The 12,618-nt window shown below is 44.5% G+C and overlaps 1 protein-coding gene across 2 annotated transcripts in view; it reads right to left on the bottom strand.

Annotated features, from left to right (window-relative positions):
- The window catches only part of ASIC4 (acid sensing ion channel subunit family member 4), a 411,341-nt gene that overhangs the window by 284,835 nt on the left and 113,888 nt on the right, over nucleotides 1–12,618 (bottom strand). The window lies entirely within an intron of this gene.

Raw genomic sequence — 12,618 nt, 5'->3', positions numbered from 1 at the left:
AAGAGGCATCCAGGATGTCAGACCAAGGATGCCCCGAGCACAAGAGACACCCAGGATGCCAGACCAAGGATGCGCGAAGCACAAGAGGCACCCATGATGCCAGACCAAGGATGCCCCAAGCACAAGAGACACCCAGGATGCCAGACCAAGGATGCCCCAAGAACAAGAGGCATCCAGGATGTCAGACCAAGGATGCCCCGAGCAGAAGAGACACCCAGGATGCCAGACCAAGGATGCCCCAAGCACAAGAGACACCCATGATGCCAGAACAAGGAAGCCCCGAGCACAAGAGACACCCAGGATGCCAGACCAAGGATGTCCCAAGCTTAAGAGGCACCCAGGATGCCAGACCAAGGATGCTCCAAGCACAAGAGGCACTCAGGATGCCCGACCAAGGATGCTCCAAGCTTAAGAGGCATCCAGGGTGCCAAACCAAGGATGCCCCTAGCACAAGAGGCACCCAGGATGCCAGACCAAGGATGCCCCAAGAACAAGAGGCATCCAGGATGTCAGACCAAGGATGCCCCGAGCACAAGAGACACCCAGGATGCCAGACCAAGGATGCGCGAAGCACAAGAGGCACCCATGATGCCAGACCAAGGATGCCCCAAGCACAAGAGACACCCAGGATGCCAGACCAAGGATGTCCCAAGCTTAGGAGGCACCCAGAATGCCAGACCAAGGATGCCCCTAGCACAAGAGGCACCCAGGATGCCAGATCAAGGATGCCCCAAGCACAAGAGGCATCCAGGATGCCCGACCAAGGATGCCCCAAGCACAAGAGGCACCCAGGATGCCAGACCAAGGATGCTTGAAGCATAAGAGACACCCATGATGCAAGACCAAGGATGCCCCAAGCACAAGAGACACCCCGGATGCCAGACCAAGGATGTCCCAAGCTTAAGAGGCATCCAGGATGCCAGACCAAGGATGTCCCAAGAACAAGAGGCATCCAGGATGCCAGACCAAGGATGCCCGGAGCACAAGAGGCATCCAGGATGCCAGACCAAGGATGCCCCAATCGCAAGAGGCACCCAGGATGCCAGACCAAGGATGTTTGAAGCACAAGAGGCACCCATGATGCCAGACCAAGGATGCCCCAAGCACAAGAGACACCCAGGATGCCAGACCAAGGATGTCCCAAGCTTAAGAGTCACCCAGGATGCCAGACCAAGGATGCTCCAAACACAAGAGGCACTCAGGATGCCAGACCAAGGATGCTCCAAGCTTAAGAGGCTTCCATGATGTCATACCAAGGATGCCCCGAGCAGAAGAGACACCCAGGATGCCAGACCAAGGATGCCCCAAGCACAAGAGACCCCCAGGGTGCCAGACCAAGGATGCGCGAAGCACAAGAGGCACCCATGATGCCAGACCAAGGATGCGCGAAGCACAAGAGACACCCAGGATGCCAGACCAAGGATGTCCCAAGCTTAGGAGGCACCCAGAATGCCAGACAAAGGATGCCCCAAGCACAAGAGGCACCCAGGATGCCAAACCAAGGATGCCCCAAGCGCAAGAGGCACCCAGGATGCCAGACCAAGGATGCTCCAAGCACAAGAGGCACTCAGGATGCCAAACCAAGGATGCTCCAAGCTTAAGAGGCACGCAGGATGCCAAACCAAGGATGTCCCAAGCTTAAGAGGCACCCAGGATGCCAGACTATGGATGCCCCAAGAACAAGAGGCATCCAGGATGTCAGACCAAGGATGCCCCGAGCAGAAGAGACACCCAGGATGCCAGACCAAGGATGCTTGAAGCACAAGAGGCACCCATGATGCCAGACCAAGGATGCCCCAAGCACAAGAGACACCCAGGATGCCAGACCAAGGATGTCCCAAGCACAAGAGGCATTCAGGATGCCAGACCAAGGATGCTCCAAGCTTAAGAGGCACCCAGGATACCAAACCAATGATATCCTAAGCTTAAGAGGCAGCCAGGATGCTAGACCAAGGATGCTCCAAGCACAAGAGGCACCCAGGATCCCAGACCAAGCATGCCCCAAGCTTAAGAAGCGCCCAGGATGCCAAACCAAGGATGTCCCAAGCTTAAGAGGCACCCAGGATGCCAGACCAAGGATGCTCCAAGCACAAGAGGCACTCAGGATGCCAGACCAAGGATGCCCCAAGCACAAGAGGCACCCATGATGTCAGACCAAGGATGCTCCAAGCACAAGAGGCACCCATGATGCCAGACCAAGGATGCCCCAAGCACAAGAGGCACCCATGATGCCAGACCAAGGATGCCCCAAGCACAAGAGGCACCCATGATGCCAGACCAAGGATGCTCCAAGCACAAGAGGCACCCATAATGCCAGACCAAGGATGCTCCAAGCTTAAGAGGCACCCAGGATGCCAAACCAAGGATGCTCCAAGCTTAAGTGGCACCCAGGATGCCAGACCAAGGATGCTCCAAGCCCAAGAGGCACCCAGGATGCCAAACCAAGGATGCCCCAAGCACAAGAGACACCCAGGATGCCAGACCAAGGATGTCCCAAGCTTAAGAGTCACCCAGGATGCCAGACCAAGGATGCTCCAAACACAAGAGGCACTCAGGATGCCAGACCAAGGATGCTCCAAGCTTAAGAGGCACCCAGGATGGCAAACCAAGGATGTCCCAAGCTTTAGAGGGACCCAGGATGCCAGACCAAGGATGCCCCAAGAACAAGAGGCTTCCATGATGTCATACCAAGGATGCCCCGAGCAGAAGAGACACCCAGGATGCCAGACCAAGGATGCCCCAAGCACAAGGGACCCCCAGGGTGCCAGACCAAGGATGCGCGAAGCACAAGAGGCACCCATGATGCCAGACCAAGGATGCCCCAAGCACAAGAGACACCCAGGATGCCAGACCAAGGATGTCCCAAGCTTAGGAGGCACCCAGAATGCCAGACAAAGGATGCCCCAAGCAAAAGAGGCACCCAGGATGCCAAACCAAGGATGCCCCAAGCGCAAGAGGCACCCAGGATGCCAGACCAAGGATGCTCCAAGCACAAGAGGCACTCAGGATGCCAAACCAAGGATGCTCCAAGCTTAAGAGGCACCCAGGATGCCAAACCAAGGATGTCCCAAGCTTAAGAGGCACCCAGGATGCCAGACCAAGGATGCCCCAAGAACAAGAGGCATCCAGGATGTCAGACCAAGGATGCCCCGAGCAGAAGAGACACCCAGGATGCCAGACCAAGGATGCTTGAAGCACAAGAGGCACCCATGATGCCAGACCAAGGATGCCCCAAGCACAAGAGACACCCAGGATGCCAGACCAAGGATGTCCCAAGCACAAGAGGCATTCAGGATGCCAGACCAAGGATGCTCCAAGCTTAAGAGGCACCCAGGATACCAAACCAATGATATCCTAAGCTTAAGAGGCAGCCAGGATGCTAGACCAAGGATTCTCCAAGCACAAGAGGCACCCAGGATCCCAGACCAAGCATGCCCCAAGCTTAAGAAGCGCCCAGGATGCCAAACCAAGGATGTCCCAAGCTTAAGAGGCACCCAGGATGCCAGACCAAGGATGCTCCAAGCACAAGAGGCACTCAGGATGCCAGACCAAGGATGCCCCAAGCACAAGAGGCACCCATGATGCCAGACCAAGGATGCTCCAAGCACAAGAGGCACCCATGATGCCAGACCAAGGATGCCCCAAGCACAAGAGGCACCCATGATGCCAGACCAAGGATGCCCCAAGCACAAGAGGCACCCATGATGCCAGACCAAGGATGCTCCAAGCACAAGAGGCACCCATAATGCCAGACCAAGGATGCTCCAAGCTTAAGAGGCACCCAGGATGCCAAACCAAGGATGCTCCAAGCTTAAGTGGCACCCAGGATGCCAGACCAAGGATGCTCCAAGCCCAAGAGGCACCCAGGATGCCAAACCAAGGATGCCCCAAGCACAAGAGGCACCCATGATGCCAGACCAAGGATGCTCCAAGATTAAGAGGCACCCAGGATGCCAAACCAAGGATGCCCCAAGCACAAGAGGCACCCAGAATGCCAGACTAACGATGCCCCAAGCACAAGAGGCACCCATGATGCCAGACCAAGGATGCTCCAAGATTAAGAGGCACCCAGGATGCCAAACCAAGGATGTCCCAAGCACAAGAGGCACTCAGGATGCCAGACCAAGAATGCCCCAAAAACAAGAGACACAAAGGATGCCAGACCAAGGATGCCCCAAGCAGAAGAGGCATCCAGGATGCCAGACCAAGGATGCTCCAAGCTTAAGAGGCACCCAGGATGCTAGACCAAGGATGCTCCAAGGTTAAGAGGCACCCAGGATGCCAGACCAGGGATGCTCCAAGCTTAAGAGGCACTCACCTGCAAAAGTGAAGTGGTCTGGCTGCCACAAGGACGGACTCCGGCCCAGGGCAACATAAATCTATTTGCTCATTGACTTTCCAGATAAGACAAAACTTCCCTGATAACCCCTGTTACCTACCTGGCACTGACGACCATGGAGTTAATACCGTCCTACCCTTTTTACCTGAGTTTGCTAGATTATATACACCCGTTATCACTTTTACCTGGAGATCCACGAAGGTCGCCACTCTTTACTCCAGTTGTGTCCACACTCATGCCTTCAGGTTTCCGCCATCCTCGGGCACAGATCAGAGAATGGCGGTGTATTACCTGCGCCGTCTGTACGTGTTGTTGTAATTAGATATTCTATTTTAGCTTCTAATCAGATTCGCGGCGTCTTAATTAACCTATTATTAGGCAGCCGATGTGATGGGAGAGGTTAAGAGGCGCCAAGCGACAAATGGCAATGATTCAGGTCACGAAGGCGGTGACCTTTGCTGTTCAGGCTTTTATCTCCAGTCTTTTCATGCGTGATGCTCGCCTCGTTTTCTCTTATTCCTTCCGTCCTTTCTCTTCCTTTCCACCCTACTGACTATTATCTCACTCTCCCTACGTTCAATCTTCTTTAATTTCCCTCTAATCTCCTTCCTTAGCTGCTACCTATTATTTTCTTAACTTTGGGCTTTCCTCCTCACTTCAGTTACAGTGGTGTCTTTTTCAGGACTCGAATGGCAGAAATATGGAAAAAAAGAGGTAGAACAAACTGCAACTCAGGGTGATGTTTTACCTGAAGTTTTATCCATAGATCCATTATAATTGTAATGCGTATAGAATAGATAGATGATATATTAAAAACTTGGGACAAACCCTTTCACAGTTACCTAAAATTAACAGACAGAATCCATTTTTCCTTCATACTATTTATACCTACATCATTTACAGGGAGAGACAGGGAGGCAGTACTATCTGAACCTACATAATTTACAGGGAGTGGCAAAGGGGCTGTCCTATCTGTACTCTCATCCTTGTAAGGAGAGACAGGGAGGCAGTACTATCGGAACTGAAATCATTTACAGGGAGTGGCAAATGGGCTGTCCTATCTGTACCTACATCTTTATAAGGAGAGACAGGGAGGCAGTACTATCTGAACCTACATCATTAATCAGGAGTGGCCAAGGGGCTGTCCTATCTGTACTCTCATCCTTGTAAGGAGAGACAGGGAGGCAGTACTATCGGAACTGAAATCATTTACAGGGAGTGGCAAAGGGGTGTTTTATCTGTACCTACATCCTTATAAGGAGAGACAGGGAGGCACTACTATCTGAGCATAAATAATTTACTTGGAGCGGCAAAGGGGTGTTCTAGCTGTACCTACATCCTTATAAGTAGAGACAAGGAAGTAGTACTATCTAAGACTAAATCATTTACTTGGAAATCAGGAATGCAGCACTATTTATGCCTATACCTTTACAGGAAGAGAAAGGGAGGCAGTGCTACCTTTACCTACATAATTTACAGGACGAGACAGGGAGGCAGTACTATCTGAACCTAAATCATTTACTGTACAAGTAGGAATGCCGAATTATGTTTGTCTACACCTATACAGGAAGAAAAAAAGGCAGGGCTACCTTTCCTACATAGTCAACAGGAAGAGACAGGAATGTAGTACTATCTACGCATACATCATTTATTGGGAGAGACAGGAATGCGGTGCTATCTGTGCCTATATCATTTAATTGTAGAGGCAAGAATGCAGTGCTATCTGTGCCTATTTCATTTATTGGGAGATACAGGAATACAGTGCTATCTGTGCCTACATTATTTATTGGGAAAGACAAGAATGTGGTGTTATCTGTGCCTACATAATGGACAATGAGAAACAGGGAGACAGTCCTATCTGGATCTTCATAATTTACAAGGAGGAGCAAAGTGGGAGTGTCATTCATACCTAAATCATTTACAGGGAGAAACAGGGAGGCAGTACTATCTGTACCTACATCCTTTACAGGGGGAGAAAGATACACTGCTATTTGTGCCCACTCCATTACAGGGCGAGACAGGAAGGCAGCACTATCTGTACCTACATTATTTACAAAGTGAGACAGAGAGGCAGTACTGATTGAACTCACATCATTTACGGGGAGAGGCAGGAATACAGCACTATCTATGCCTTCATCATTTACAGCGAGAAATAGGGGGGCAGTACAATCTATACCTACAAAATTACATGGAAAACAAGGATGCAGTGCTATCTGTGCCTATAGTGGATCTGCAGCCGTCCACATGCTTTATTAGGTTATTAGGTAACATGGACACATTAGAAGGGTCCCCATGTAACGTTACATACGTGTAAACGTGCGGTGTGAGGCCTCTCCCTGCTTCTCTGTGTTTTCTGGAAGCCTAGGACTTGTGGCCTTACTGCTACAGAGAAAGAGCCGTGCGCGGTAAATTAATGCCCCCGAGCTTCTTCTCTCCCACCAATGCACATCAAAGTCAGGACTTGTTTATTAGGATGCCCGGCGGTCCTCCCAGTCTTATCACTGGATGCAAGGAGGTAGAAGGACAGAGGCACCAGCACAAGCCAGGAGAGGTGGGAGTGCTGCACAGGGCCGTGTTCAGCTTGTGAGACTATTCAGACCCCTATAGGAATAAGGCATCCATCATGGCTTCCAGGATTCCAAAAACATGGCTGATTTCCTAAAGAAACAGCGCCACACTTGTCCACAGGTTGTGTTTGGTATTGCAGTTCAGCCTCATGTACTTTAATAGATATATAATCTGCAATAGTGCACTTAACCCGTGAAAAAATGTGACGCTGTTTTTGGAAGAAATCAGTCATTTTTCTTTGCTAATCTTGTAAAACACTGTAATCTATTCAAATACGAACCCTGGTTTCATGTAACACTATATATTTATAGTGAAAATCCTGTTTAAAGGGATTCTTCAGGTGTCTGATTGCGACAACCTCTTTTATGAAACAATCAGTTGATCGCCACAAGTTGAGACTGGCCACATGTTTTTCCTGCAGCGGCCACTGCTGGAGAATTCAGGTAGTACATGGCAATTACAGCACTATCTGCTTGGTTGGATGTTTCAGAAAAACAGCGTTCTTTATGAGCCGTCCTTACTTTGAGCAGCTATGTCCTAAGGGTTGTGCCAATGAGACATCCCCTGTATTTTGCCATTCTGTACGGCACATATGGGTATATGAAGTGACCATCGCTCCCAGTGTGTACAGTGCCAAAGAGCTCAGTGTAGGTGGGACTGCACTGTGATTGACAGCTCTATTAAGTTATGTTATTTGTGACAAGCCACTCCCATTTGTCATCCACTTTTGCCACGATGGAGCATGGACACCCGATTTTGGACACCTCATCTGTCAGCAGTTAAAGGGTTAAATCTACGCGGTCGAATCTGGTAGTGAAATGCGATCGTGCCGGCGTCTGTGGACATTAACGTCACACTGAGTATTTGGATATGATAAAGAATCAGTTGTTTTCCATCCATCCCTTCTCTAATTCAATTGCCGCCTGATTCTTGTTAATACGGCTCTCTACGTTTCGTGGCGAGAACAGTGAGGGAAATTCAATTATCTTCAATTACATGTAGCCGAACATTATAAAACGAGCGCGAGAAGGAAAAATCTTATTAATGGATTTACAACAGTTTTCAGGCAGAAAAAAAAAAAAAGTTGCAGAGTTTAATGCAAAATTTCCAACTTTTCCACTTCTAGACACTTTTCAAAAGTTGCAAGAAAAGTAGGAATGAGCAGGACCTGAAGGATTCATTAATAATAACTGAAGAAATTGGTGCACATTGTAGCAGAAGTGCATGGCTGCCCATTGCAGGGATAATTCAGCTCAGGTCCAGTTATATGTATATCACCACATGACACAAGAGACCCCTGCTCAAGAACAATATATGGGCCCTTTGCAGTCCAAAAGTTCATCATATTGCACAATTCCTTCTACTCTGGAGATAGAAGTGGCCCCCTGAACCTTTGGGCCCTTATTGGACCAATGGTATGTCCGTCCCTTGTATCACCATCCACAGATCATTGTAAAAAAAATCTTCAAAAATAATTGCAATATCGATGATTAATGCACAATTTCTGGAGGTCTCACCACTGGGATCCCCAATGATCACGACAACGAAGCTCCAAAGTCCTATGTGCGAATGGGTCAATAGTGAGCATGTGCGACCACCACTATGGAAGACATGATCACTAACTGTTCATGGACACAGAAGATTCTGGGCCCCTCACTCTGGAGATTAGGGGTCTTGGGAGAAGGACCACCAGTAATCATTAATTTATCATTTATTCTGAGTATAGGCACATAATATTGTTTATAGGACAGTCCCTTTAAGCTTTTAAGCCTTTTCCTAAGCCCCTCCTCCATTACTTAAACCCCACCCACGAGGAGCTATCTATAGTGTGCTGAGTTGTTTCAAGGAAAATTTCACCAATGCCGGCTGCCATTAGATTACTCCATCTTTATGATCATTCCTGACTCTACAGCTGGACTCCTCCCACTTTCTCAGGAGTCATGTGATTTCTCTTAGCTTCCTGAATGACTAGTTAGGACTTTCGGAGCCTGAAAGACAATATTTCACAATTTCTTTTTGAGCCTTGTGATTGATTATTTTAAGAATTTTGAGATTTGTTATGTAATTAGCGGGTGCAACAGCGCCACCTAGTTCAATATTATTAATGCACGGTCGATCATATATTCTAATCTCCGAGCAGCACAATTGTCACTTGTCCTAGTTCATGGCATAACCAACAGATTGCAAATTGGGCAAACACACAATTTTTTCTGTCTTAGTGCACCTAAACAATGCTGTATTTTAAAGGGGCAAAGGTTGAAAGAAAAGTAAAAAAAAACATAAAAAATATAATTTTCTTAAAAAAATTGCAACAAAAAAATAAAGAAAAGAAAAATGCTTTATTTAAAATGATCCTATTAATAAATACTTCCGGTCATGGAAGAGTTAAAAGTAGTGATCATCACCTGTGGTTCTCCATTACGCACCGCAGCGACTGAGACCACTATGTGAAAGGCGATGGTTTGTGCAGTCAGAGGGGAGTCTCCGTGACACTTACTGTATGGGACTCACAGTCACCTCCTGTGAACTGATCAAGGAGCATCTGACAACCAACAAGTGACATATTCCTGATCAGAAGCCGGGAGATCTGCATCACAGAGGATCAGCACAGCCATGCAGGGGTTAAGGTCGCAGCGCAGAACTCACACCTCACATGCAGCGCAAGCTCCACTCTGCTAAATGTTATTTTTCTCCAATTAAACTTCCCACTTCAAAACCCTTCACATATTAATTGTGTAATTAACCCGCAGATTAAGACGACCATGCAAAGTAGTTATATTCTTGTACATAGGGGGCAGTATTATAGTAGTTATATTCTTGTACATAGGGGGCAGTATTATAGTAGTTATATTCTTGTACATAGGGGCAGTATTATAGTAGTTATATTCTTGTACATAGGGGGCAGTATTATAGTAGTTATATTCTTGTACATAGGAGCAGTATTATAGTAGGTATATTCTTGTACATAGGAGGCAGTATTATAGTAGTTATATTCTTGCACATAGGGGCAGTATTATAGTAGTTATATTCTTGTACATAGGAGCAGTATTATAGTAGTTATATTCTTGTACATAGGGGCAAAATTATAGTAGTTATATTCTTGTACATAGGAGCAGTATTATAGTGGTTATATTCCTGTACATAGGGGCAGTATTATAGTAGTTACATTCTTGTACATAGGAACAGTATTATAGTAGTTATATTCTTGTACATAGGAGCAGTATTATAGTAGGTATATTCTTGTAGATAGGGGCAGTATTATAGTAGTTATATTCTTGTACATAGGAGCAGTATTATAGTGGTTATATTCCTGTACATAGGGGCAGTATTATAGTAGTTATATTCTTGTACATAGGGGGCAGTATTATAGTAGTTATATTCTTGTACATAGGGAGCAGTATTATAGTAGTTATATTCTTGTACATAGGAGCAGTATTATAGTAGGTATATTCTTGTACATAGGAGGCAGTATTATAGTAGTTATATTCTTGTACATAGGGGCAAAATTATAGTAGTTATATTCTTGTACATAGGAGCAGTATTATAGTGGTTATATTCCTGTACATAGGGGCAGTATTATAGTAGTTACATTCTTGTACATAGGAACAGTATTATAGTAGTTATATTCTTGTACATAGGAGCAGTATTATAGTAGGTATATTCTTGTACATAGGAGGCAGTATTATAGTAGTTATATTCCTGTACATAGGGGCAGTATTATAGTAGTTACATTCTTGTACAAAGGAGCAGTATTATAGTAGTTATATTCTTGTACATAGGAGGCAGTATTATAGTAGATATATTCTTGTACATAGGGGCAGTATTATAGTAGTTATATTCTTGTACATAGGGGCAGTATTATAGTAGTTATATTCTTGTACACAGGAGCAGTATTATAGTAGTTATATTCTTGTACATAGGGGCAGTATTATAGTAGTTATATTCTTGTACATAGGAGCAGTATTATAGTAGTTATATTCTTGTACATAGGGGCAGTATTATAGTAGATATATTCTTGTACATAGGAGCAGTATTATAGTAGTTATATTCTTGTACATAGGAGCAGTATTATAGTAGTTATATTCTTGTACATAGGGGCAGTATTATAGTAGATATATTCTTGTACATAGGAGCAGTATTACAGTAGTTATATTCTTGTACATAGTGGGCAGTATTCTAGTAGTTATATTCTTGTACATAGGAGCAGTATTATAGTAGTTATATTCTTGTATATAGGAGCAGTATTATAGTAGTTATATTCTTGTACATAGGGGCAGTATTATAGTAGTTATATTCTTGTACATAGGGGCAGTATTATAGTAGTTATATTCTTGTACATAGGAGCAGTATTATAGTAGGTATATTCTTGTACATAGGAGGCAGTATTATAGTAGTTATATTCTTGTACATAGGGGCAAAATTATAGTAGTTATATTCTTGTACATAGGAGCAGTATTATAGTGGTTATATTCCTGTACATAGGGGCAGTATTATAGTAGTTACATTCTTGTACATAGGAACAGTATTATAGTAGTTATATTCTTGTACATAGGAGCAGTATTATAGTAGGTATATTCTTGTACATAGGAGGCAGTATTATAGTAGTTATATTCTTGTACATAGGGGCAGTATTATAGTAGTTATATTCTTGTACATAGGAGCAGTATTATAGTGGTTATATTCCTGTACATAGGGGCAGTATTATAGTAGTTATATTCTTGTACATAGGGGGCAGTATTAGAGTAGTTATATTCTTGTACATAGGGAGCAGTATTATAGTAGTTATATTCTTGTACATAGGGGCAGTATTATAGTAGTTATATTCTTGTACATAGGAGCAGTATTATAGTAGTTATATTCCTGTACATAGGGGCAGTATTATAGTAGTTACATTCTTGTACAAAGGAGCAGTATTATAGTAGTTATATTCTTGTACATAGGAGGCAGTATTATAGTAGATATATTCTTGTACATAGGGGCAGTATTATAGTAGTTATATTCTTGTACATAGGAGCAGTATTATAGTAGTTATATTCTTGTACATAGGGGGCAGTATTATAGTAGTTATATTCTTGTACATAGGAGCAGTATTATAGTAGTTATATTCTTGTACATAGGGGGCAGTATTATAGTAGTTATATTCTTGTACATAGGGGCAGTATTATAGTAGTTATATTCTTGTACACAGGAGCAGTATTATAGTAGTTATATTCTTGTACATAGGGGCAGTATTATAGTAGTTATATTCTTGTACATAGGAGCAGTATTATAGTAGTTATATTCTTGTACATAGGGGCAGTATTATAGTAGATATATTCTTGTACATAGGAGCAGTATTATAGTAGTTATATTCTTGTACATAGGAGCAGTATTATAGTAGTTATATTCTTGTACATAGGGGCAGTATTATAGTAGATATATTCTTGTACATAGGAGCAGTATTACAGTAGTTATATTCTTGTACATAGTGGGCAGTATTATAGTAGTTATATTCTTGTACATAGGAGCAGTATTATAGTAGTTATAATCTTGTATATAGGAGCAGTATTATAGTAGTTATATTCTTGTACATAGGGGCAGTATTATAGTAGTTATATTCTTGTACATAGGGGCAGTATTATAGTAGTTATATTCTTGTACATAGGAGCAGTATTATAGTAGGTATATTCTTGTACATAGGAGGCAGTATTATAGTAGTTATATTCTTGTAC

The sequence above is a fragment of the Phyllobates terribilis genome, unplaced genomic scaffold, assembly GCF_046119375.1.
Source record: "Phyllobates terribilis strain yellow unplaced genomic scaffold, ASM4611937v1 Scaffold_9__5_contigs__length_417890890, whole genome shotgun sequence".
NCBI lineage: Eukaryota > Metazoa > Chordata > Amphibia > Anura > Dendrobatidae > Phyllobates > Phyllobates terribilis.
This window is presented reverse-complemented; position numbering and strand designations above follow the sequence as displayed.